Source organism: Anolis carolinensis, chromosome 4 (assembly GCF_035594765.1).
Source record: "Anolis carolinensis isolate JA03-04 chromosome 4, rAnoCar3.1.pri, whole genome shotgun sequence".
In the NCBI taxonomy this organism is placed as follows: domain Eukaryota; kingdom Metazoa; phylum Chordata; class Lepidosauria; order Squamata; family Dactyloidae; genus Anolis; species Anolis carolinensis.
Genome location: NC_085844.1, coordinates 178,002,358 through 178,028,906, shown reverse-complemented (window position 1 = coordinate 178,028,906; position 26,549 = coordinate 178,002,358). Strand labels below are relative to the sequence as shown.

The following is a 26,549-nucleotide window of genomic DNA, read 5'->3' as shown; positions in this document are numbered from 1 at the left end:
GCCCGTTTAGCTTGGATAAGTGAGACTCTACTGTACTTACTGCAAAAGGTGGAACACCCTAGAAGTAGCTACTTGGATTAATAACACTAGCGTTCATTAAGTTCAGCTGTAAAAATGTAAGGTTCTTTTTCATGCTGAACTATCAAAGGCACATACTTTAATTCCCAACAAGTACATATCATTTCAAATTGCTTTGCTGTGCACTTAAAGCTTGGCTGTCAACTGCTCTCTTCATTGGTAAAAGTTATCAGAAACACATTTTTATTTTGGAGATAGCACAGGAGACAAGACTTTCAACTGTCCCTGGGAGACAACATGTATGACATGTTCTGAATATTCCCTATTTCTTAGTCTATCCCCCTGATGCATGTATCTATTTTTGGCTTTTTAGAGCCCCAAGTTGAAAGCACTGTTGTCAATCATCAGGATGGAATTTACGCCCAAGGGTTATTAGTAACTGATGTTCTGAATGAAAAAAAATGATACACCGTGTCCTTATGCATGCACACATCTTAAGGGGCATGCCTGAACATTAAAGCATTGCACAGCACATAGTATCTTCTTTCTTATGCTACAGCTATTAACAAATATTTCAAACTGATAATGATGAATTTTGAAGAATGTATATGTATTAGACACAGGTGTAAACAAACTACTCACTGAAATAAAGTGGGGGGGGGAAGTATTTAGTCAGATACCAATTGTACAAGTTCTCCCACGTAAAAAGATGATAGTTGAAATCTATGATGTCAATTACAGACTTCCCTTCTCTTTTTTAAAATGGGAGAACTTGTACAATTGGTATCTGACTAAATACTGTTTTCCCCCACTATAGTCCCATATATTTCTACAGATGTAATCCAAGTGTGAAGCTCCCAGTGACACAGTGGTTTAAACCGCTGAGCTGCTGAATTTGCTGACCAAAAGGTCGTCAGTTCGAATTCGGGGAGCGGGGTGAACTCCTGCTGTTGGCCCCAGCTTCTGCCTACCTAGCAGTTCAAAAACATGGAAATGTGAATAGATCAATAGATACTGCTCTGATGGGAAGGCAAAGGCGCTCCATGCAGCCATGCCGGCCACATGGCTTTGGAAGTGTCTACAGACAACACAGACTGTAGAAATGGCTTAGAAATGGACATGAGCACCAACCCCTCAGAATTGGACACAACTAGACTTAATGTCAGGGGAAAACCTTTACCTTCCTTCATGTTGATTGGTACTGTAACTGTGTTCATTTCAGATTGAACTGTTTTTACTGCTGTATTATGATATTGTTTTTATTATGATTGTTCGTTCATGCTGTTGTATGTTGTTTTGACAACTGACTGTTTTGTGCATGCTGAAAACTGCCCTGAGTCCTCTCGAGGACATGGAGCAGTATATAAAGGATTATTATTAGTAGTAGTAGTAGTAGTAGTAGTATTGTTAGTACTGTATTATTATTACCTTTACTAATCCAAGTGTGACTATGTGTGGAATGAGGTAACAGAATAAATGAATGTGACATACAGGAAGCAAACTAGATTTCTGCAATGCATAATACGTTGGGTTCCAGGAGTGATAATCAGTATAAGAATTAGAATGTTGTAAATACTGAAGTGTTCGATGTTCATAAGATATACACAAAACAAGTTATTTAGTAATGGTATTTCTATAGAAATAAATCTACTGTATGGCCAGCAGACATCAATCATAAATATTTTTAAATACGTAGATGCAATTATTCTTATAAAATCACATGTTTTCAATATCCTTGTGCAAGTCAATAAAAGCAAAGCTTCCCACATAATCCCAATTTGAGTCACCATATGCCATAAAGTGCACACCAAACTATTTTCAGTTTGCAATGTGATGATTGCAGAACCTTAGTAGCAGTTGAAATCTGTTGAAGTGGGAATGATTGTATATAGAGTTGTTTAAATGTAATTGGGTTATAGTGGTGCAATGTGAGCTGGAGACTGCATCATGCACTGTCTGCTGTCCACTATGCGAGTGTGTAAAGAGTTAACTGTGTATTGCATCAGACAGCAGAGGTGGTTATAAATAGCTCCCTGTGTTATCTGCTCTCCCCTCTGCCCTCTGCTCATTTGCCTCTCTGCACTCTGTATGTATATATCGTCTTGAGAGTTTTCCATTTGTTAGTAAATCTTTTGTAGAAAGCCAAACAGGCTTCAGCCTGTTTATCGGTGCCAGTGATTCTTCGTTGATCTTCCGCTGCATGTGTGTTTATCCAAACCGCGCGCTCTGACAAAATCACTCGCAAGGAAATCTTGGAAATTTCTTTAATGCTAGGTTACTACTATACAGAAAAGTTACGAATGAAGAAAATATGGGCAACTCCTCCGTTCAATATCTCCAAAACCCCACCCCCACCCCCCAAAATCCCAAAAGTTCCTCTGTTCAGCCTCCAGTCTTCCAGTCTGACCTGGTTCGTGTTATCAGGCTCCTTCCTGCACAGGTCCCCAGATGTTTTCATTTCTTGACCTTGGCTGTGAACTCATGGCATGGAGATGTTCTGGTGTCTTGAACACACCAGATACGAGTCCATGACATACTTCCCTTCCTATAAAAATGTACCAATACAGAAATACAGGCAAGGAAGGCATAAAGCAGGAAAGTAAGAATATATCAGTTATCATTGTGAGTATGAATGGCAAACTATTTAAGCTTTAAAGCAGTGGTTCTCAACTTGTGGGTCTCCAGATGTTTTGGCCTTCAACTTCCAGAAATCCTAACAGATGGTAAACTGGCTGGGATTTCTGGGAGTTGTAGGCCAAAACACCTGGGGACCCACAGGTTGAGAATGACTGCTTTAAAGGATAGAGTAAATTTCTTGATCATCTTCAGTATTCAGACATCTTTCCAATATACCCACTCAGGATCGGGAAAATACTTCCAATGCACCAAGTATAATGTGTTGGTGTCTAGAATCCAGTATTTCCTTCAGTTCAAAATGCTGTTGCTCATCGATGAGAATGGAGTTGGTTATATGAACCCAGAGATACCATGTAGTATGAACAGAGGCTCGTTTCAGCAGGTTGCAATAGAACACAGGGTGTACCCATTTTAGATTGTGTAGTAACTTAAGTTGAACAGTCACTGGTTGGTGACTTTGACAATAGGATACAGACCTACAAATTTTGGAGCCAGTTTCTTTGAAGGTTGGACAGCTTTTAAATATTTAGGTGACAGACACAGTCATTCCCCCACTTTGAAGTTCCACTGTAGTTTGTGTTTCCCGTCAGCGAACCATTTGTAATCTACTTTGGCCTTGTGAAGAGATTTCTGAATTATTGGCCAATTTTCAGTTATTTCAGCACTCCACTCTGAAGGCGTATCCCCAGTGGATGGTACTGTCAACAGTTCTGGGAACAGAACAAAATCCTGGCCATGTACAGCTCAAAAGGAAGTGATGCCAGTGGTAGAATACATGACATTATTATAAGCAGCTTCGGCAAAAGGGAGTAACTCTACCCAGTCATCCTGTTGGTAGTTCCAGTAACAGCACAGAAACTGCTCGAGCATTTTCTGAACCTAATCTGTAGCCCCGTCAGTCATTGGATGAAAGGCAGAGCTCAGCCCTGCTGCATTCACAATATTTTAAGTAAAGCTTTCCAATATTTGGCTGAAAATTGCAGGTCCTGATTGGATATAATGCTCTCGGGGCTCCCATGAAATCTATATACATGCTCCAACAATTGTGGAGCAGTCAGAATTTGTTTGCATGGTACAAATGTGCTTGTTTAGAAAGCAAATCTATAACTGTCCAAATTACAATATTGCCTTTGCTGTAAGGTAACTCCATAATAAAATCCATGGCAATTTGTTTCCATGGTCTTCTTGGCTCAGTTACTGACTACACAATCCTTGAGATTTGCCAGGTTTTTGTTTTGCTCTAGAACAAGTGGGGCATTCCTGTACATAGGCTTGAACATATTTTCTGAGACTAGGCCACAAAAATTGTTGACTAAGCAAATGTACGGTTTTGGAATAGCTAAAGTGGCCAGCAGTTTTGTTGTCATCAATTTGCTGTAGCACTTTTGTTTGCAGGGTCTGGGGAACATACATTTTGCCATGGCAATACCTAAGGTCTGCTTTCTTTTCAGCCTCTGATAGGTTATGCTGCAGCCAGGGCCCACTGTGGCATTTCTCCTACAACTCGTGCTATAACATCATGGTCATTGGAGGAATGTGAGAATCTGGCTGGATTTGGCCTTGAGCCTGTGATCGGGTTTGAACCACAAATCTAAGCTGTTGTGAATTAAAAACAGTTCCCATAATTTCTTCTGGCTACCTATTATGCTGAAGCATGTGTGATAGTGCAAAGCTATGGCATCTTCCCTAGAAAAGTAGTGAACATTTCTACGCAGTTACTTATCATGAAAAAATTGGCAGGGCATGGAACTGTTTTCAGAAAAGATGGCAATGTACGTATGCATGTCAATAGACCCATTATCAAAGGACCTAAATATGCATCAAGGCAAAAGCAATTGCAAGCAGGTATTATTAAACATTATTAAACATTTTCAGGAAGACTCCATAGGCTTCAATGCACAACATGCTGGTTGTAAATCAGATATAATTTGCCAAAAAGTCACTCCTGAATGTTTTTATGTTGAATGTTTTTATATTGTGGAATGATATTTTAAATTGTAAGTCGCTCGGAGCACTCTGGTGGAGAGCAACTAATTAAGAAATAAAGTGAAGTGAAGTGAAGTGAAGTGAAGTGAAGTGAAGTGAAGTGGTTGCAACAAATCATCCTATCTCTCTATAAGGTCATTTATTAGTTTCTAGATGTTTTTACCCAGTGATAAATTTATACCATGTGCTTATGTTTGTATGGATCATGTAAATTTTAGCTTTGGTTATTTTTGACTTCTTTCTTCTTACCGTCACTTCAAGGATCAAATCTCATCTCCCACAATTTGGTACTGCGCTTTTATCTCTCCAGGATGGGACATGTAGGCTCAGTCCATTAGCCTTTTATAACTGAATCCCAGGCGTTTTCTGCTTGTGCATAATATGGTTTTATCAACTCCATTTCTTCCTCCATGTTAACTGGTTGCTGCTCTGGGGATTCTCTCTGTTCTTCAATCCCTACCGGATCTACAGCCCCTCAAGGGGTAAGTTGCTCTCACCAACCGAGATCAGGAAAAGCAGGGATTGATTCGTAACTTTATGTGATGATTGCAGAACCATAGTAGCAGTTAAAAGCACTCACAAGAAAATCTTGGAAATTTCTTAAATGCTAGGTAATTACTACACAAAAAAGTTATTACTGAATTTCTATGTTCAATATCCCAAAACTCCCACCCACTCAACTCCTAAAGGTTCCTCCATCCAGCCTCCTGGTCTTCTAGTTTGAGCCCGTTTGTGTTATCAGGCTTCTTCCTGCGCAGAGACCCAGATGTTTTCATTCTTCGATTTTGGTTGTGAACTCATGCCATGGAGGTATTCTGCTGTCTTGAACACATCAGATGTGAGTTCATGACATGCAATGTGAAATCACACATACCTTTTTAAATGTTCAACTACAACATTTCTCCCACTCAAATTAGCATCAAATGAAAGAATAATTCAACAACACATCAACATATTTCTGCATGCACGTCTATGTGGAAAAAACTCAAAAAACATACACAAATTTGTTTCCAGAATAGCCAAGTACAAGATAATATTTACCTTGATCCTTTATCCATTATAAATATAATAATTATTTATTATATTTATAAGGCACCTAATTTCTTCCTGGCAGTTTGAAAAGAATAATAAAATGCAAATGAATGGAGAGGAAAAGTGGAAGAAAAAATCCAAGTGTTAAGATCGCACCGATGCTCAGCAAATATTGAGTCCTAACCAAACTTTATAAGTAGTCCAATGCTGACTAAGGAAGAAAAGTGGAAGATCATTCCCCAACACTTCCAAAGTCTAGACACATGACCTTTTCAGCCTGGTGGATTACCTTTGTTATTTTCTGCTGGCAAAAGCTGGGGGCAAAGGAAATTAGGCTCACCAGGTCCACTGATTGATGCATAATCTATGGATACGAATGGCCAACCTGGTCTCATCCTGTTACTCTCTAGTCTCAGTTGCAGCTGTTTAATCAGGTCTCCTTAGATCAATGCTAGGGTCATAAAAATTTGGCAAAAGAAAAAGGTTACTGTTCACCACCTAGTGGCTGTTTTAGACATTTGCACAAATCTGTTAGCAACTACATGCAGTATTTACAGTGGACACTGCAGAAAATGCTTCAGCTGTACTTCAAAAAAAGGAAAATCACCTTGTTTAGCAAGCCTTGTAAAGGTTGATTTATTTTCACTAAATGTTCCATGGATGACTGTAATGTTCAAGGCAATAATTAATGAGAGTTGGGGAGTACAGTTTCTGTGCTTACGAAAAATAAATTCACATAATATCGGTAATGAATACAGACACAGAGATCCTCACATATATCTAAACGTGTAGGCATATGGTATGAACACACACAAACACATCGGGAAATATGCAAACACCCCTAGATTTACTTACACAAAAGAGTCTTCCACCAAGATAATAGGGGGCTCTAGTACAGGGGTCTCCAAACTAAGGCCCAGGGGGCCGGATGCGGCCCTCCAAGAACATTTACCTGGCCCCCACCCTCACTTTTATAATATAATATTTTTATATCAGTTTTAATAATATAATATACAATAGAGTCTCACTTATCCAAGATAAACGAGCCGGCAGAACCTTAAATAAGTGAAAATCTAATCCATGATTTAACATTTTATCTTGTGTCAGGACCCAGGTTGCAGAGCACCAATAACCATACACAGAGGCCAGAATCTATCTAATATCTTTATTGAGGAAATATATAAAGTTAATAAAAGCAAGTGTAGAGAATAGTTCAGAAGTAGACCTTTCAGAAAAGGTCAAAATTAGTCCAAGAAAACAATGTCCAATATGAAATATTAAGGTCCAAAGTTGTAATCCAATAACCGAAACACTCACTTTGCCAAGCAAAGTGAGGGGAGATGACAAGGTCCTTTAGTCCATGGAGCTTAATGCAAGGCTAGAAAGCAAACTAGATTCTTGGCAAACAAGGCTTGATTCAAGGCAACAAGAAGCGAGGAGCAAGAACAGGGTCCGTGGCGAAATCCGTGGCGAGGTCCGGGGAACAAGGCAGGGCTGGAACGAGAACAAGGTCCTGGAAACTGGAGTAGCGTAGTCCACACACAATCTACTCCCGAAGCTGACGAATTGACTCCGCAAGGAATCCTTTGTGGCCAAGCATCTATATAGGATCTTGTTTTCCCGCCAAAGCAGACTTTCTCTGGGGAACAAGAACCGAAACCTAAACTGTCCAGATGCAGGACTCCTTAAACTTTCCCAAGGGAAATAGACTTAATCATCTAATTTTCTGGCAGCTATCCGGGCGCTTCGGCGAGTCGCCTCCCGCGCGTGTCTATCTTGATTATAATAAAGGCGGCGAGAAAATGGGGGAGATTTTTCCTCAAGGCTTGTTTGTCTGACTTCTTGTGGGCAAACATCCTGCAGCTGCAAGGGCTCCAAATCTGGCAGAAACGGTGGGAAACCCAAGTTTTCCTCTTCATCTGTCACAACAGTACTAGGAACGGGACTACATGGCCCATAAGACATCACATCTTGTATGTGGTTTTTATGACTTATTTTTATGGTTTGATTATTGGTTTCATTGGTTTTCTTGCCTTGTTTTTATTGTTCTGTTCGGGCTTGGCCCCATGTAAGCCGCCCCAAGTCCCTTCGGGGAGATGGAGGCGGGGTATAAGAATAAAATAATAATAATAATAATAATAAAATCTTGGATTATAAGGAGGGATTAAGAAAAATGCCTATTAAACATAAAATTACATTATGATTTTACAAATTAAGCACCAAAACATCATGTTTTACAACAAATTGAAAGAAAAAGCCGTTCAATACACAGTAATGTTATGTAATAATTATTGTATTTACAAATTTAGCACCAAAACATTGCAATATTTACTATAAAAACAATGACTACTAAAAGTCAGATTGCCTTGGATAATACAGAACCTTGGATAAGTGAAGCTTGGATAAGTGAGACTCTACTGTATTGTATATACATATAATATTGATAAAAATATTATAATATTATACAATAGAATACTAATAATACAATAGAATAATATTAATTATATGTTATATATTACATAATATTACAGTATAGTGGTATAGTTCACTATAGTAATATATAATGCTAATATTGTGCTATGCTAATAATATAATATATTGTATGTACATATAGCTGCTCTGAGTCCCCTTCGGGGTGAGAAGGGTGGGATATAAATGTAAATAAATGTAGTAAATAATTAATTAATTTTAGACTCGGGCTCGGCCAAAGTCAGAAATGACTTGAAGGCACACAACAGCAACAATCCTAATTACCTTGACTATCTCATTGGCCAGAAGCAAACCCACACTTTCCATTGAAATCCTGATAGGTTTATGTTGGTTAAGATTGTTTTCATTTTAAATATTGTATTGTTCTTTCATTGTTGTTGTTGTTGTTGTTTTGCACTACAAATAAGACAAATATGCAGTGTGCATAGGAATTTGGTTTTTTTTTTGTTTTGTTTTTCAAATGATAATTCGGCCCCTCAACAGTCTGGAGGATTGTGGACTGGCCCTCTGCTTTAAAAGTTTGAGGACCCCTGCTCTAGCACATCGTTCTTGCTGGTAGAGCCTCTCTAGCTGTATGTTACGGTTACTGTTATTACACTCTTTTATGGAACTATCACATGGGTTTCAATAGGACTTCATTATAAGCAAATAGGACTATATTTGCAGCCTTAACCTTATATTCAGATGTCAAATGTTCCTGCAAAATTCAAATAATATTATGGTATCTGATGTATAGTAATCCTGCACTGGAACACTCCCAATGCAAGAATTTATTTGCTGGTGTTAACAAGACTTCAGACTAAAAGGGGAGGTTAATATATTTTCATGTGATTGTATTGCTAGAGAGCAGTATGATTTTGATTTACTTTATTGTCATTGCCCCAAAGCCTTGACAAAAAGGCATGCAAAAAGTTTGCATGCAGCAAAAATAATAGCTTTAAAAGAATTTATGCAGAGCTCTTTCATTGTCTATAAAAAATGCCACATTCCAAAACCTCAATGTCAATCCAGGTTTTAAAACACACACACACACAACCAAACTACCACACAGTTCATTTGTTTCTGATTTAGGGTTATAGTTTAAATAAATGAAAATTCTTTAAAGCTATTTTATCACACTCTGTAAAACATGCTTCCTAGCTGAGGCTTTAAGCTTGGCACTCCAAAAATATGAATTTGTGATGAGAAATGCCAAATGAAAAGGTGGGGGAAAATGTTAGTTGGAGGCTGCCAAGCACTTCTGTACTCTCAGGTGCTGCCTTTTGTGTGGACTATGAGCACAAAGAACTCTCTATTACAAGAAATAGAGTCGCTTCTTCATAAAAAGAAATTGACATTTATTAGCCTTGCTGCTTGCTTGATGACTCTGCATTTCTTGCTGGCAGCTGTGCAAGGATAATAGAAGTAGAAAGAGTTCATTACTGCAGTAATGAAATTTCAGCTACTATTTAGATAAGGTTGCACATGCTGCTTACATTACTTTCACAAAGCTGACACCCAGCCTACCCAAATCTTAGCTCTGTTCTAATGCTGTATAGGACAGGTCACATGCTAATAGAATATGCTAGTTAAAGATAAACAGAAAAAGCGAGGCTATACAAATGCAACCAACACCCTTATGTGTATAATTTTCCTAAGAACACTTTGTAGATAAAATTGGAAATATAAACAAATGTAGGCATCTGACCACAGCCTAAATACAACTACTAGTCCCATCAAAAACAGAACCCTTGAATCAAGGGGATTTCCATACATGTTAGCATAACATTACGGTAGAAACAGATTCTGTGAGTCTATTCTAGCTGCGACTCACAAATGGATTCCAATCATAATCCTTTCACCCAAATGCATAAATTACATTTTTATCGCAATGCTCCTTCTAGTAGTCCTAATCAAGTAAAGCAATTTCTCCATATTCTGGTAGAAAAAACAACCACATAATATAATTCAAGATAATTTACCGATTACTCTAAAAGTGAAATGCAAAACTCTAAAAGTAAAAGCTTTCTCAAGTCACTCTTAAACAGGAGAGGAAAAAGAAGACCTCAGGAAGATGGCGATGTGAGGAAACAGCCTCCTTGTTACCTCTGAAGGAGAGTCCTTTACCACCAATGACTTCACCGGCCTGTGTTATCTTCGGACTGGTGGAAATTCATTTAAGCATTTGTTTCAGCATCTGCCTCAGCAGGGAGACAATCAGAGTCAAGAAGACAGAAGTCTATCCATGAAAGGCAACTGGTAGCCCACAACCCAAGCAACCACAATTGCTATTTTAATAAAGAAAATTTAAAGAAAATTATCTTGTGGGGTTCACATCTCAATGTTGAAGCAAGAATCTTCCCTTGCAGATGAATTACCTTCTGCGTGCCAAAGATCATGAGTAACTTTTGGTCTAGAACTTAAAAAGGAATCTAACACGAAAAAACAGCAGCTAAAACTAATGGAATTCCTCCACAAACTATTTTAGTAGACATTATGAAAAGCCATTAAAAACTAATCTTAAGAGTGAGACACTTATTAGTAACAACCCTGACAACAAACAAAGAGTTACCATTTTGATTATACAAATACTATCTTCAAAGCAAAACAAAGGAATTTTCCAGGCTGAAAAGTATACAGGAACTTGGATAGTGAAGAAAGAGGGTAACACAGTGCCACCATGTGCCCATCTATAACCATAATTTTTAATAAGTGAATATTAGAATCCCCAAAAGGACTCAGAATGAATTCATACTATAAAGCTATTGTGAGCATGAGTGAGAACCAATGGCTCTACCCCAAATCCTTGTTGAATTGAGACTGTTTAGAAAGGAACTGGCAATTGAAATGAAAGAGATCCATACATCTCTGAATAAGTTAACTGACACACTAACCCAGAGAATTCAGAAATTACTTAAACAGAAATCTGGTACTCAAAAACAGACAGGAACTTTTGAAAAAGCAGAGTATAATAAAGAGGAAATTATGGAAGTAATTACTCTCCCAGATGTGAAGAAACAAAAGAAAATTATCAGTGCATAACATCTGCATACGATCTGCCAAAACAGCTGATAGAAGTTGTTTGTTTTAAGATGTCTAAAGTCCTTGTTCCATGCAAAGATCTTAGTAATATGGAGAATGAGACCTGTCAACAGGATTTTCTTGAGGCCAGTCAGAGAAAGCTTTATAGAGATCTGAAGGCGAGTCCTGTAAGATAGTAAACTGATGATTAGATATTCTATCTATTGACTGTACTGAGGAAGAGATTTGGTAACAAAATTGACATACAGAGGGAAAGAGAAAAACAGGACGAAAGCACACTCAGAAAATGGAAAATAAAAAGCAATGACAACAGCTGATGAAAATCTGTGACTCTGTTGAGATGGACAAATTAAGTAGGCTGACAAAGGAAACATATTTTCCGACTTCAAGCATGATTGGGACTTTTTAACTTATTAGTTATGATAATGGGGGGATTGTTTATTGTAGATTATAGAAATTATTAGAATGTTACTAAAAGTAGAAAGGTAATTTTGTAAATAGTATTTAAAAGGAATAGATTAAGAAGACATTAAAAATAATCATACAGTGAATGAGAGATCATAGACTAGTCTATGTTTATCAATATTGTTCTTTTTGTATAGATGACTGTCTTTTTCATGTTTGTCTTTCCGTTTTGTAATCTGCAGTAGGCCTTTAGTACTAGGGTAAGATTAGTAGTAGCTAGAACTTTGGTGAGTAGCTCTTTTTTAAATAAAAAAATCAAAATTTGAGATTTGTGTAAAACGAGGAAAAATACTGGTTAAAAACATGGCATTGCCAAGGTGCACTTACATAACTAATTAGTCAAGCCACAAGCTCTAAATGATATTCAGAAGACACATTTTGCAGCTCATATAAAACTTGAGGAGCTTCATTACTAAATGCTTCAAAAACATCAAAATGTATGATGTTGCTTAGCAAATCTAAGCAATACTCCCCAAAACTGAACAAAATGACTTATACTGAAATTAAACTCCTTTGTGGTGTTTAGATCAGCCAGCATAATGTGCTAGCTCATTTGTGAATCTGTCTAAAACCCTAAGACTCATATTTGTCCCTCTTCTTTTTCTGTAATGCTGAAATGAAAAGTGACCTGGTTAAAGCATTTTATACACAGGTGGTAGAATATTGTCTAGTGAACTATTCTTAATGAGTGTTATTAAATTTAAGTAATTTGAGCTGTTAATGTATGTGAACTGGGAAACTACATTGCAGAAAAATAACTGGACAAAGGAACACCATTGTCTGAATATTTTGGATTAAATATAAAGTTTGTCAAGGAAGTATGGCCTGCCATCGCTTTCTCTGGATTTCCTGGGTTAGTCTTTCTAATATACCAGAAAAACCACTTCCATGACTCACTGAGTAATTGCGACTAGGCTTGTGCACGGATTTGGAATGGTGGGTTCCCTTTGGCCAAACCTGCTTGTTCAGCTTGGGTGGATGGCCAAATTTTCATCAGTTTACAGGACCATGTGGCAACCAATCACACCTCCTCCTCCCCTGAGAAGCTGCTGCGTGCTTGCTCATATGCGGTTTCCCCATGAGTCTTGCCAATTGGAATAGAGGAATGCTGTGACGTGTCTTACACAAGCTGCATCTATGTAATGGGGTGACCACCTCCATTGCTCTCTTAGTTGCATCCTGGCTTCAGACTGATTGCCTTGCTGCTTGCTTGCTCTCTCTCTGCTTTATTTTTTGGCTTGACTTGGCTGGGTTGGCCACCCTCTGGAATCTTTTTGATTTTCCTTTATTTTCTTGATTCTTTTTAATTAGTGGGACTGGTTGGGAATGAGCGGGATGGGTGGGTGGAGTGCACACACATGTTTAGGGGCTTGGGAAAGTCACCCTTTTAGCTTCTTTTTCTCCTCACCAACTCTCCTGCTGAAAATACTTCTAAAAGATAAATCCTGCAACAACAAACCAGGGATGAGCTTGCAGCACTGCCTAGTTTGGAAGAAGTCAGCAATGCCATCAGCCAACAAAAAAACAACAAAGCCAGCGGACCTGATGGGATCCCTGCTGAAATCCTCAAAGAGGGTGGAGCTGATACAACAACTCCACCAGCTCATTGAAAAGGTGTGGGTGACCGAGAAAATCCCAGCAGACTTCAAGGATGCCACCATCATCACCCTTTTCAAGAAAGGGGATAGAACAGACTGCGGGAACTATTGCAGTATCTCCCTTCTAACCTCTGCTGGGAAAACCCTCACAAGAATACTTGCAAACCGCCTTCTTCCTGTCTCAGAAGACACCCTCCCAGAATCCCAGAACAGCTTCCACCCCCCTCCAGGGGAACTGTGGACATGATCTTCACTGCACGACAGCTCCAAGAAAAATACAGGGAACAAAATCAACCTCTGTACATGGCATTCATTGACCTTGCAAAGGCATTTGACACAGTGAATTGCAGCGCTCTCTGGACCATCCTCCAAAAAATCAGGTGCCCTGACAAATTTGTGAACATCCTGTGGCTCCTCTATGATGACATGATGGCAAAAGTCTTGGACAGCAACGGCTCCCAAAGTGACCCATTTAAGGTGGAATCAGGTGTCAAGCTATCTTATTTTCCATCGTCATCACTATGATACTTCACCTTGTTGATGAGAAGCTTCCCACCGGAGTGGAAATCATCTATCGGACAGATGGCAAACTATTTAATCTCAGCAGACTGAAAGCCAAAACCAAGGTCACCACAACATCTATTATAGAACTCCAATATGCCGATGACAACATAGTCTGTGCGAATTCAGAAGAAGACCTACAAGCCACTTCGCAGAAGCATACGAGAAGCTCGGCCTCTCATTGAACATCGAGAAAACCAAAGTGCTCTTCCAACAGGTACCAGCTAATCCCTCTGCAATGCCAGGAATACAGCTTAATGGTGTAACACTAGAAAATGTTGACCATTTCCGCTACCTTGGCAGCCACCTCTCCACAAAAGTCAACATTGACACTGAAATACAACACTGCCTGAGCTCTGCGAGTGCAGTATTTTTCAGAATGAAGCAGAAAGTGTTTGATGATCAGGACATCCGTAGAGATACCAAGGTGCTCGTTTATAAAGCCATTGTTCTCCCAACCCTGCTCTACACCTGCAAAACGTGGACAGTCTACAGACATCACACTCAACTCCTGGAGCGTTTCCATCAGCGTTGCCTCAGAAAAATCCAAATGCCCAATCACCGTCTCCCAAAGCAGCTACTCTACTCCAAACTCAAGAACAGGAAACGTAATGTTGGTGGGCAGGAAAAGAGATTTAAAGATAGGCTTAAAGCCAACCTTAAAAACTGTGGCATAGACACTGAGAACTGGGAAGCCCTGGCCCTTGAGCGCTCTAACTGGAGGTCAGCTGTGACCAACAGTGCTGCGGAGTTCGAAGAGGCATGAATTGAGGGCTTAAAGGAGAAACGTGCCAAGAGGAAGACCTGTCAAGCCAACCCTGACCGAGACCACCTTCCACCTGGAAACTGATGTCCTCACTGCGGGAGAACATGCAAGTATAGGTCTCTTCGGCCATCTACAGATCCATCCCCAAGATAACAGAAATGGAAGACCATCATCCTCGAACTACGAGGGATCGCCTAAGTAAGTACCATATATACCCGAGTATAAGCCGACCCGAATATAAGCCGAGGCACCTAATTTTATCACAAAAAACTGGGATAACTTATTAACTCGAGTACAAGCTGAGGGTGGGAAAATGCAGCAGTTACGGGTAAATTTCAAAATAAAAATAGATACCAATAAAATTTCATTAATCGAGGCATCAGTAGGTTAAATATTTTTGAATATTTACTGTATTTCAAAGAAAAGCAATAAACTAGCTCTATAAGTGGAAAAGTAGGGGCAACAAACAATATGGTATCAACAATAACCTAATAATAATAATAATAATAATAATAATAATAATAATAATAATTCCCCCCCCCCCCCCCGCAGGTGCCACCTTGATGTGGTGGGGGGGCTTAACCACTCCAATGATGACTGAGGGCTGTGCTGGCGGTAGTGTAACTACCGGCAGGTCCAACCAAGCCAGAGAGGCCTCAGCTGAGGAGTGGAACCAAGTCACCTAACCCATTAGCATTATGGAGAATCAAACCAAAATGAAGTCTATACTGGCTCGGTCGTCGCCCAGGATAAAAAGGACCGTGGTGGATGCTGCTGATTCTGGACATCCATCGACAAGTGAGCTATAGAATCAAAATACAAATGAACAGTCACAGAAGCGGCAGAAATATACAATGCCAGAAAACCGCACAATTATGAAATGCTACTACAAATCTGAACCTTAAAGGCGTGGCTACCAAAAAAGGATGCATCAACTGTGGAAACAAGAGTACCCTGACTCACAGATAACAGAACCCCGACTGGCTGACCAACGAAGATTCATAATCAAAAATAAAGTGTTCAGTGAAGTTTAACTCAAAGAAATCCAGAAAATTTGCAAAGTAAATTACCATCAGACCACAGCACAGACAGCACCAGAGACTCCAGCAACACTTGGAATGGTGGAACAGATTGAACCAGAAGAAAGTGTGGAGCTTTTGCAAAAATTTGAAGAACCAGCACTTGAAACACCTGTTGAACCACCAGGAACCTTGACAGCAAGACAAGAGCTCAAGGATAAGATCATGGCTCATGCTGCAGTAAATGAAATAAGAAAGCGGCTCCCAACTCTAAAAACAGTGCCCAAGAGACACCTGGCGCCTCTCATGAAGGATGTGAATGCAGTACTCTCCACTGTCCAAATAACATCAATTGAACAAACAAACCAGTATGCCTACAGTGCAGCAGTGATAGTAACATAAGAGCTTGGGCTCCTACAACCAAGGCAGCCCCAAAGAAAATTGACTGGAAAACCAAAGTGGAAGGTCAGGCTAGAGTTGAAAATCAAAAAGCTTAGATCAGATGCAAGTAACCTGAAAAATATGAAAGAGAAGAAACTGAAGAATGACAAAATCAAGCAATACCTGATCAGAAAGTACTAGCTGAACACCAGAAAAATTGAAGAAGCTTTGGAAATCGTGAAATAACAAATTACAGCAAAAAAATTGAAAAATATGAAACCAGAAACATCCAGTACAGACAAAATCAACTGTTTCAATCAGACCAAAGACGGTTCTACCAGAGTCTGAACCAAACAACAGACACAGTAACCATAAAGCCAGGGAAAACTGCAACAACAAAGATCTGGAAAGAACTTTGGGAAAATAATAAGAACTACAACAAAAACGCTGGGTGGATAAAGGAGTTTGAAAGAAAATTTTCACAGAACAAAATGGAACAGATGGAAATAACAACTGAAATGATCAGCAAACGAGTGCAAAAAGTCAAGAACTGGACATTGCCTGGTAGTGATTAACTTCATGGATTTTGGCTCAAACATCTGATTAGTTTACATGGAAAAATGGCCCAACAATTCAATGAGATGCTGCAGAAAGGAAGTATCAGTGAACTGGAAGAACTTACCTGATACAAAAGGATCCAGCAAAAGGAGCAGCACCAGGAAACTACAGGCCAATAACGTGTCTGCCCACTACGTTTAAACTACTGACTGGCATCATAGCTGACAGAATTCAAGACTATCTTGAAGAATAAAACATCTTGCCAGATGAACAGAAAGGCAACAAACGGAAAAGCAGGGGCAAAAAGACCAGTTATTGATTGACAAAATGATTCTGGAGAACTGTAAGAGCCGAAAAGCTAATCTTCACATGACGTGGATTGACTACAAGAAGGCCTTTGACTCACTCCCACACAGCTGGATCATCAAGTGCCTGGATGCCATCGGAATTTGTAAAAACGTTGGCACCTTCATTGAAAACATGGAGCACTGGAAAACTGAATTGTTTGTTGGTGTGATATCTCATGGGCCTTGTAGTCCCGTTCCTAGTACTATTGTGGCAGACGAAGAGGAAAACATGGGATTTACACCGTTTCAGCCAGAATCTGAGCCCCTGCACCTGGAGGATGTTTGCCCTCAAGAAGTCAGCCAAACAAGCCTTGGGCAGAATTCTCCCCCGTTTTCCAGAAAGGACAATTATAATAGAGATAGAGGAGCTAGGGAGGCTAATCGCCGGAGTCTCAGAATCGCAGCCAAACAATTAGCTGATTAGGTCTGCTTCCCTTGGGAAATTCTAAGGAGTCATGCATCTGGACGGAGTTGGGTTTCACTTCTCGTTCTCCAGGGAAAGTGTTCTTCTGGCGGGAAACGAGACCCTATTTAGGTGTTTTGCCGCAAAGGAAACCTTGCGGAGTCAATTCGTCAGCTTGAGGAGTGAGATCGTGTGTGGACTTCGTAACCCCAGTTCCTTGTTTCCCGGACCAAGTTCCAAGCCTGCCTTGTTTCACGTTTGACCGCGGACCTCGCCACGGACCTTGTTCTTGCTTCTTGTTTGCCTCGTATCAAGTCTTGTCTAGCCAAGAATCTAGTTTGTTTTCCAGCCTTGTTGTCAAGCTTCAATGGACTAAAAGACCTTGTCATCTCCCCACACTATTGCTTGGCAAAGTGTGTGTTTCGGTTAATGGATTATAACTTTGGACTCTAATATCACATATTGGACATTATTTTCCTGGACTATATTTGACCTTTCCTGAAAGGTCTACTTCTGAACTATATTCTTCACTTGTTTTTATTGACTTTTGTCAGGACCCAGGCTGCAGGGCACCAATAACCATACACAGAGGCCAGAATCTATCTAATATCTTTATTGAAGGAGTATATAAAGTTAATAAAAACAAGTGTAGAAAATAGTCCAGAATTAGACCTTTCAGGAAAGGTCAAAATTAGTCCAAAGAAACAATGTCCAATATGAAATATTAAGGTCCAAAGTTGTAATCCAATAACCGAAACACTCACTTTGCCAGGCAAAGTGAGGGGAGATGACAAGGTCCTTTAGTCCATGAACTTGAACGAGGCTAGGAAGTAACTTGACTCTCGGAATAACAAGGCTTGAATACAAGACAGCAAGGAACGAGGAACAAGAACAAGATCCGTGGTATTTACTTGGCAAAATCCGGGAAACAAGGCAAGGCTGGGTCTTGGAAAGCAAGGCAAAATCCGTGGAAGAACAAGGCTGGAAAACGAAGGCTTGAATCAGGAACAAAGGCTTGGAAGCGGAGTAGCTGTCCACACACACTACTCCAGTTGCTGACGAATTGACTCCGCAAGATCCCTCCGGGAGCAAGGAACCTAAATAGGCCTTGTTTTCCCCACCAGAGAACACTTCTCTGGGGAACCAGAAACGAAAGTCAATCTCTGTGTCCAGATGTATGACTCCCTAAAATTTCTCATGGGAACAGGCTTAATCATCTGAATGCTTTGCTGCTATTCTCAAACTCCTGCGATTAGCCTGTTGCACTCCTTTCTGCTGGAGAATGTAATTACGGCGCGAAAAAGGGGGAGAACTCGACTCCGGGCTTGTTTGGGAGATTTCTGGAAGACAAGCCTCCTGCAGGTGCAAAGGCTCAATTTCTGGCTGAAATGGTTCCCTTTCTGGCTGAAATGGAGGAAAACCCAAGTTCTCCTCTTCGTCAGTCACAACAGCACTAGGAATGGGACTACATGGCCCATGAGTCATCACAACTTTATATATTCCTTTAATAAAGATATTAGATAGATTCTGGCCTCTGCGCATGGTTATTGGTGTTCTGTAGCCTGGGTCTTGACAGTTGGAAATGAAAGCGATGGACTTGTCAACATCAGAAGAGGAATTTTCCAGGGAGATTCATTGTCCCCTCTGCTTTTCATTATTACCATGATCCCTCTGTCAACAATCTTACAAAAAAAAAATCTCGGCTATCAAACATCTAAGAAATCTCACAAAATTTCACATCTGATGTACATGGATGACCTGAAGCTATATGGGAAAACGGAAACTGAAGTCTAGTCTCTGACCAACACTGTCCGAATTTTTAGCACTGATATCAGCATGGAGTTTGGTTTGGACAAATGTTCGACAGTGGCACTGAAGAAGGGAAAAACCATTGAAAGTGAGGGCATAAATATGCCTAATGGACAAACAATAAAATGTCACCAGCCAGAGGCCTATAAATATCTGGGCATATTACAGCTGGACAACATCAAGCATGAACATGTGAAAACTGTGGTCAGCAAAGAATACATACAAAGGGTCAGAAAAATTCTCAAAAGCAAGCTCAATGGAGGCAACACCATCAAGGCCATAAACACCTGGGTCATACCTGTCATGAGATATACTGCTGGCATTATAAATTGGACACAGGCGGAACTGGACAATTTGGACAGAAAAACAAGAAAACTCATGACCATTCATCATTCACTGCACCCTCGCAGTGATGTTGACCGCAAATATCTGCCTAGAAGATCAGGGGGTAGAGGACTCTTACAAGTAAAACAAGCAGTCAAAGAAGAAGAACATGCCCTGGTAGAATCTGTAAAGCAAAGTGAAGAACCTGCTTTGATTGAAGTCAGAAATCAGAAACTCCTCAAAGCACAGCAGACAAAAAAACAGTACAAGAAAACCACACTACAAACTAGAGCTGACAGCTGGCACAACAAAACATTGCATGGAAAGTTCCTTGACAAAATTGAAGGAAAAGCTGAAAAGGAGAAGACCTGGCTATGGCTCATGAATGGGACACTGAAGAAGGAGACAGAAGGCCTGATCCTTGCAACCCAGGAGCAAGCCATCAGAACAAATGCAATTAAGGCCAAGATTGAAAAATCAGCTGATGACCCAAAATGCAAAATGCAAGGAAACCGATGAAACCATTGATCATATCCTCAGCTGCTGTAAGAAAATCACACAGACAGACTACAAACAGAGGCACAACTATGTGGCTCAAATGATTCATTGGAACTTATGCCTCAAGTACCACCTCCCAGCAGCAAAGAACTGGTGGGATCACAAACCTGCAAAAGTATTGGAAAATGAGCACGCAAAGATACTGTGGGACTTCCGAATCCAGACTGACAAAGTTCTGGAACACAACACACCAGACATCACAGTTGTGGAAAAGAAAAAGGTTTGGATCATTGATGTCGCCATCCCAGGTGACAGTCGCATTGACGAAAAACAACAGGAAAAACTCAGCCGTTATCAGGACCTCAAGATTGAACTTCAAAGACTTTGGCAGAAACCAGTGCAGGTGATGGGCACACTGGGTGCCGTGCCAAAAGATCTCAGCCGACATTTGGAAACAATAGACATTGCGCGCATCATCCGAAAATACATCACACAGTCCTAAACGCTTGGGAAGTGTTTGACTTATGATTTTGTGATACGAAATCCAGCATGTCTATCTTGTTTGCTGTGTCATACAATAAAATAATAATAATAATAATAATAATAATAATAATAATAATAATAATAATAATAACAACTTCATTTGAATCCCACCCTATCTCCCCATGGGGCTCAGGCCAGCTTCCAACACAGTAAAAGGCAAACATTCGATGCTTATATAAACAATGCAGAGCTAGATATAGATCTATAATTATAGATACTAATTTCACATATGCATTTCCCCCTGAAACGTTTGCAAATCCCTCTGTGTGTGTGTGTGTGTGTGCATTTCCCCTACAATATTTGCAAGCCATATATATAGGTAGGTAAGAATATATTCATATCTATCCAGACATCTCTCTTTATATAGATATTTGCAGAGACTTGCAAACATATGAGGGTAAATTCATATATAAAAATAATGTATATGTATGGCTACAGATACACAGGTATATGGATCTACATGTATAAAGGATTTGCTAAGACCTGCAAACATATGAGGGGAAATTCATATATAAAATTAATGTATATAGATAGATATACATATAAAGGTACATTGAGATGGCAAAAGCTTGCAAGGGGTTAATGCCTATATATCTGTAGGAGAGTTTAACAAATATTTCAGGGGAAAATGCTTTCATAAGATTAATGAATATATATTTTTCTTCTTCCTGACTTGCAAGGATGTCTCTCTTTTCAAAACATTCCCTTGATTAAGAGCAAGGGAGGCTTTGCAAAAGAAAACACACTGATAAGGGAGAAGAGAGAAATAGATCGCATATTGCAAGCAATAGCCTGCAGGCTCCGTTGCTGGCCTTGACCTTGACCCGATTATAAGCCGGGGAAGGCTTTTTCAGCTCATAAATAAGGGCTGAAAAACTCAGAGTATATACGGTAAGCAGTAAGTAAGTAATAATATTAACAATAGTAATCCTAGCAAACAAAAAGAAAAGTCTCATATTTCTAAGAAAACTACCTTACCTACCTATTAGGCTTGCTCAAATAATTCGATTTCCCCGTTACCCGTTATTAATTCGTTATTTTCGTTTGTTTTGAAGCAATATACGGCCTTGATTGTCCACACGTCTGGATATCGCGGTTTCGAATCGCGAGAGGCCGTTTTTTCTTATTTCGTCGTTTTTTTCGTTAGGAAAAAAAAGCTTTTGCAAATCACCCAAACTCCCACCATTCAGGCCCTTTCCTTTTGCCCCTCAGCAAAAGGGGCGTCACGGGCTCAGCCAATGGGAGGGGGCGAGGGGGAAGGAGGCCGAGGAGGAGGAGGAAGACGGAGGGGGGAAATGGCCGCCGCCGCCGCCTCGCCTCAGCTCAGGCCTGGTGTCTCTCTGTGAGGCGGGAAGGCGGCGGATGGAGCCGGGAATGGAGAGACTGAGAGAGACAGAGAGGGGCCCGGCGGTGAGGTTTTGACGTCTGTGCGAAGCTAGGCAAGTGGGGTTTATATATCTGTGGAAGGTCCAGGGTGGGAGAAAGAACTCTTGTCTGTGGGAGGCAAGTGTGAATGTTGCAATTGGTCACCTTGATTAGCATTGAATAGCCTTGCAGCTTCAAAGCCTGGCTGCTTCCTACCTGGGGGAATCCTTTGTTGGGAGGTATTAGCTGGCCCTGATTGTTTCCTGTCTGGAATTCCCATTTTCTGGGTGTTGTTCTTTTACTGTCCTGATTTTAGCTTTTCTGTAGCTAAAAATGCATATAAAATTGATTCTATAGGGAGGATAAATGATTGGATTTCAACTCCTACAGCTTGGCTTTCTCTGCCAATAATGGTACCATACCAACTAAACCTCCCAAGATTCTGTAGCAGTGACCCATCTTGGATATTGTAAGGGATTTATTATTATTATTATTATTATTATTATTATTATTATTAGACCTTGCTCCCAGGAAGGTGCCTTCGCTGTGGCTCCCAACTTATCTATCTATCTACCTTTCCACATGTTCTCCACATTGTGTGTACGTGTATGTATATTATATATACATGAGCCCCGATGGCGAAGTGTGTTAAAGCACTGAGCTGCTGAACTTGCAGACCGAAAGGTCCCAGGTTCAAATCCCGGGAGCAGAGTGAGTGCCCGCTGTTAGCTCCAGCTTCTGCCAACCTAGCAGCTTGAAAACATGCCAATGTGAGTAGATCAATAGGTACCGCTCTGGCGGGAAGGTAATGGCACTCCATGTAGTCATGCCGGCCACATGACCTTGGAGGTGTCTATGGACAACACTGGCTCTTGGGCTTAGAAATGGAGATGAGCACCAACCCCCAGAGTCAGACATGACTGAACTTAACGTCAAGGGATACCTTTACCTTTACCTATATACACACACACACAAACACACACACACATATGCAGGGACTATATATATATATATATACACAGTATATATCACACACACACCAATTTAACAAAGTTTCAGCCACAAAAACAAAGTTTCTGAAGTAGAACAATGACTTTCACAGTAAAGACAACCCAATTTAACAGGAAATAAGACTTTCAAACCAGGAACAGATTTCTGCAATTATTAAAAAATGGTTTATTATAAAAGCTATGATAATTCGCCAAAAATCAGAGGATAAGGGAAACATTCCAAATTTTGGTGAGCTATCAGTGTTAAATGTGTTCTACCACTGTACCAAGTTTGAAGAAGATCACTCAAAAAATGAGGGTGGGAGAGTCCTGTAAAGTCCTCTCCCTCTGTGCTGTTTTTGGGAATTGCGCATGCGCGTCCGCCATTAACGAATTAATTTTGAAGATAACGAATTTTCATTAATTTCGAATTTTTTGGGGGGCAAAATTCGGAAATACCTTCAGAAACGAAACGCTGCCCCCCTCTAGTTTTGAAACGAGTTTAGAATCAAATTTTTCGTGGATCGATCAAGCCTACTACCTATCTATAATTTCATTCCTTTGTAAGCAAATTCTCTCTGTATATGTGTGTATGTGTGTATCTCATGCGCCAGAGTCACGCACTGGCCCGGGACGGTTGTTGCAAGCAACCTCTCTCTCAATGTTTTGCACAACAATGTTTAGTACCAAAAGCAATTTTTATAAGCTGGCTCTTTCTCCTTCACCCTCCACCCCCCTTTCCTGAAGTCAACCTTCTCCCCTTGTCCATGAGCCCCTCTATTGCACTTTTTAGGGGCTGCCACCACCACATCACCTTTTTGAATCAGTGAAGCTGATGATGATCTGCTCTGAACCGCTAAGACGTAAAATAATATGCTCCAAAAACATGTTTTTCCCCTAAACATGGCTAGATTTCTCACAATACATTTTGAAATTGTTTTTCCCCCCAGTGTATCATACAGGGGTGTTTTTCTAATAAGGGGACAATGCTTCATATACTTGCTGCTGCTGGACTCTTCCAGTATGTTTTCTGAGAACAAGAAATGCAAAAGCTTTGGAAGAAATTGCTTACTGTTGTTTTTTTTATTAGTAAAGAAGAAAGTGTAATAGTGGGTCACTGGGCTGTGTGAAGGAATGGTGCCCTGCCCTGCTGCTGCTCCTAGAGAAGTTACAGGGCAGGGCCAGCAGGAAGAAATCTTTTTGGGAATCATTTTCAGGAGATTTTATTTCTAAAAAGGAAAGAAATTCCTCAAAAATCAGTGAATGGCCCAAACTTTATGAAACTTGGTGGGCTAAATGTGGTAGATGTGTCCTCCAAGTGTTACCATTTTCATCCTGATAACCCTAAAATGACAGGAAAGCGAGCCCGTGGAGCCCCCCATTGCCGCCAATGGGCCAGATCTAGCCATATTTTCCAGCTGCAGACCAAAAATGGCTATCTAGCTACCCACCCGTTTTTGGGAGGTACGCAAAAACAGATACGGGAGTTCACTGGAATCCAGCAAGCAGAAACGGATCGTGGTTCAGCCGAAATGCACAAATCTAGTCGAGACTTTGATCAATAACTATAATTCAGAAGTGAATTATGGTGGCAGAAGTATATCCATTTTTTCTAAGTGGATAAAACAGCTACATATATCTGGGTGTAAAGATTAGCAATGTCTTGCTTAGATATATTTGCTTAGCAGATATTTTTTAATAAATAAAACATATGCACACATCTGGGGGGAAATTATATCTGTACGTGATTAAACTGCCCCCTAGGAATATTAACACAATATAATTTTTAAAACTTTTTTCTTAGTTGTATTTTCAGTTCCATAAGCTTGCTCATTCAAATCTTTGTTAATGAAAATCAGAAGACTTTGAATAGTGATCCCTTCATATATAGGATTTATCTAATGCCCCTAAAGTGCTGACTCTAAGAGGAATCGTCTTCCATTTTTCCATTTTAAAAAGAAATGATTATTATTATTAGATTGTCCATAAAAAATTAAGTTATGAAACTCAAATATTATAAAAACAGGGCACAGAGCTTTTTTGTCTTCTGATCCTTAGAACTAATATTCAAGAGGAGCGGCAAGCCATCACATTTACAGGTGCGCTAAACCACTGACTTTACTGCAAACACACAGTTGCTTTGAACCATTGCCAGCACAAAGGATAAAGAAGTTAAATATAGCAGTATGGCAGACATTTCAGCAAATAGCAAACCCCATATTTTAGAAGGTAATCATAACCACTTGGAGAGTGTCTACACTGCAAAATCACTCTTTGCAAATTACCAGAAAAAGAATAAACTTGTATTTGGGGTAAGGGAAAGCTTTTTTTTCAGAGGTACATATAATGAAAATCAGTACAACAGATCATATGATCTACTGAGGCATATGTGATATGTTCTGCTGTTTTTGATAAAATTTGAACTGCTGCTATCTGATCATTATTCCAGAAATTAAACTGAAGGAGTAGTGGTATACAAAAGAGAAAGCAAGATCTTGATCCCCCAAAGTATATCTAATTCTTCAATCAAAAAACAAAAATGTTGAAAATATCACTTTTTTCTGATAAACAAGAAAAAAGTAATCATTATGTTGTGCAGCTATTCTGGAGGCAAAAAATTGTCCATCTTGCAAACAAAAATCTTTCTACAAATAAAGTAAATCCTTGCAATAGTATGAAGCATATCACTCAATATTCTACAGACTGAAGGACTGAAAATTGAGAAGCAACTTTTTATCTGATATATAACAATAACATAATGAATCCTAGCAATATTATAGAAGAATTGCTACAATCACATGCATTTAGTGTCATTTTAGAATAAGAGAAATTGTTACTTGATTATGAAGGCCAGAAAGATAAAGTAGAAAATTTTCAAAAATGAAATACAGTAGAGTCTCACTTATCCAACATAAACGGGCCGGCAGAACATTGGATAAGCAAAAATGTTGGATAATAAGGAGGGATTAAGGAAAAGCCTATTAAACATCAAATTACATCATGTTTTTACAAATTAAGCACCAAAACATCATGCTTTACAACAAGTCTGCCACTTGTTTGGGAGCGTGGCTGCACTTGTGTTGTAGTTGGGTGTGTTGGCCCGCTGCACATTGCTGCCTAGAGAAACAGCTGTGGATCCAGGCAGGAGACAAACTGCGTTGGATAATACAGAACGTTGGATAAGCGAAGGTTGCATAAGCGAGACTCTACTGTATTTGATTTTCGTTCTTAGACACCAGTCAACAAAAAAAAAGAACAGTGAAAGGATGAACACATGGTTCAATACAGGAATTTCATTGTTCATTTTTACAAATCTGTACTATGGATTTGTGTCTTTTCGATTGTTTCCAGCATTTAGTTGGCCATCACTCCCTTCTGCTGCCATTTGTGATTGTGACATGTTATCCTGCTCTGTTTTTTGTCTTTTAACCTTTCACTGACCCATGAAAAAATGCATTCTCTTCAGTGCCATGATTGCCTAGCATTGAGAAAGTTTTGCAAAAGTAAAATAGCAAAGAGATGTGGGCATATGCTTATTGATCACTTCAAAACATTATGAGTGACATTTTCCCTTTAGTCAACTCATGTTTAGTCATGTATTTACCAAACATATCATATTTTACCATATGCCTCTAAAGCATCTGGACTTTAAAATAATTTGCTTGATACTGAAGTCCATCAAATTACACGCTGCAATTGTGAAATAGGGTGTCAGCTGTGCTTATTTAGCAGTGATCTG

General features: G+C 39.7%; 1 protein-coding gene across 1 annotated transcript in view; it reads right to left on the bottom strand.

Moving 5' to 3' along the window:
• faf1 (Fas associated factor 1) overlaps positions 1-26,549 on the bottom strand; it is a 234,135-nt gene that overhangs the window by 193,071 nt on the left and 14,515 nt on the right. The gene's annotated exons all lie outside the window — the stretch shown is intronic.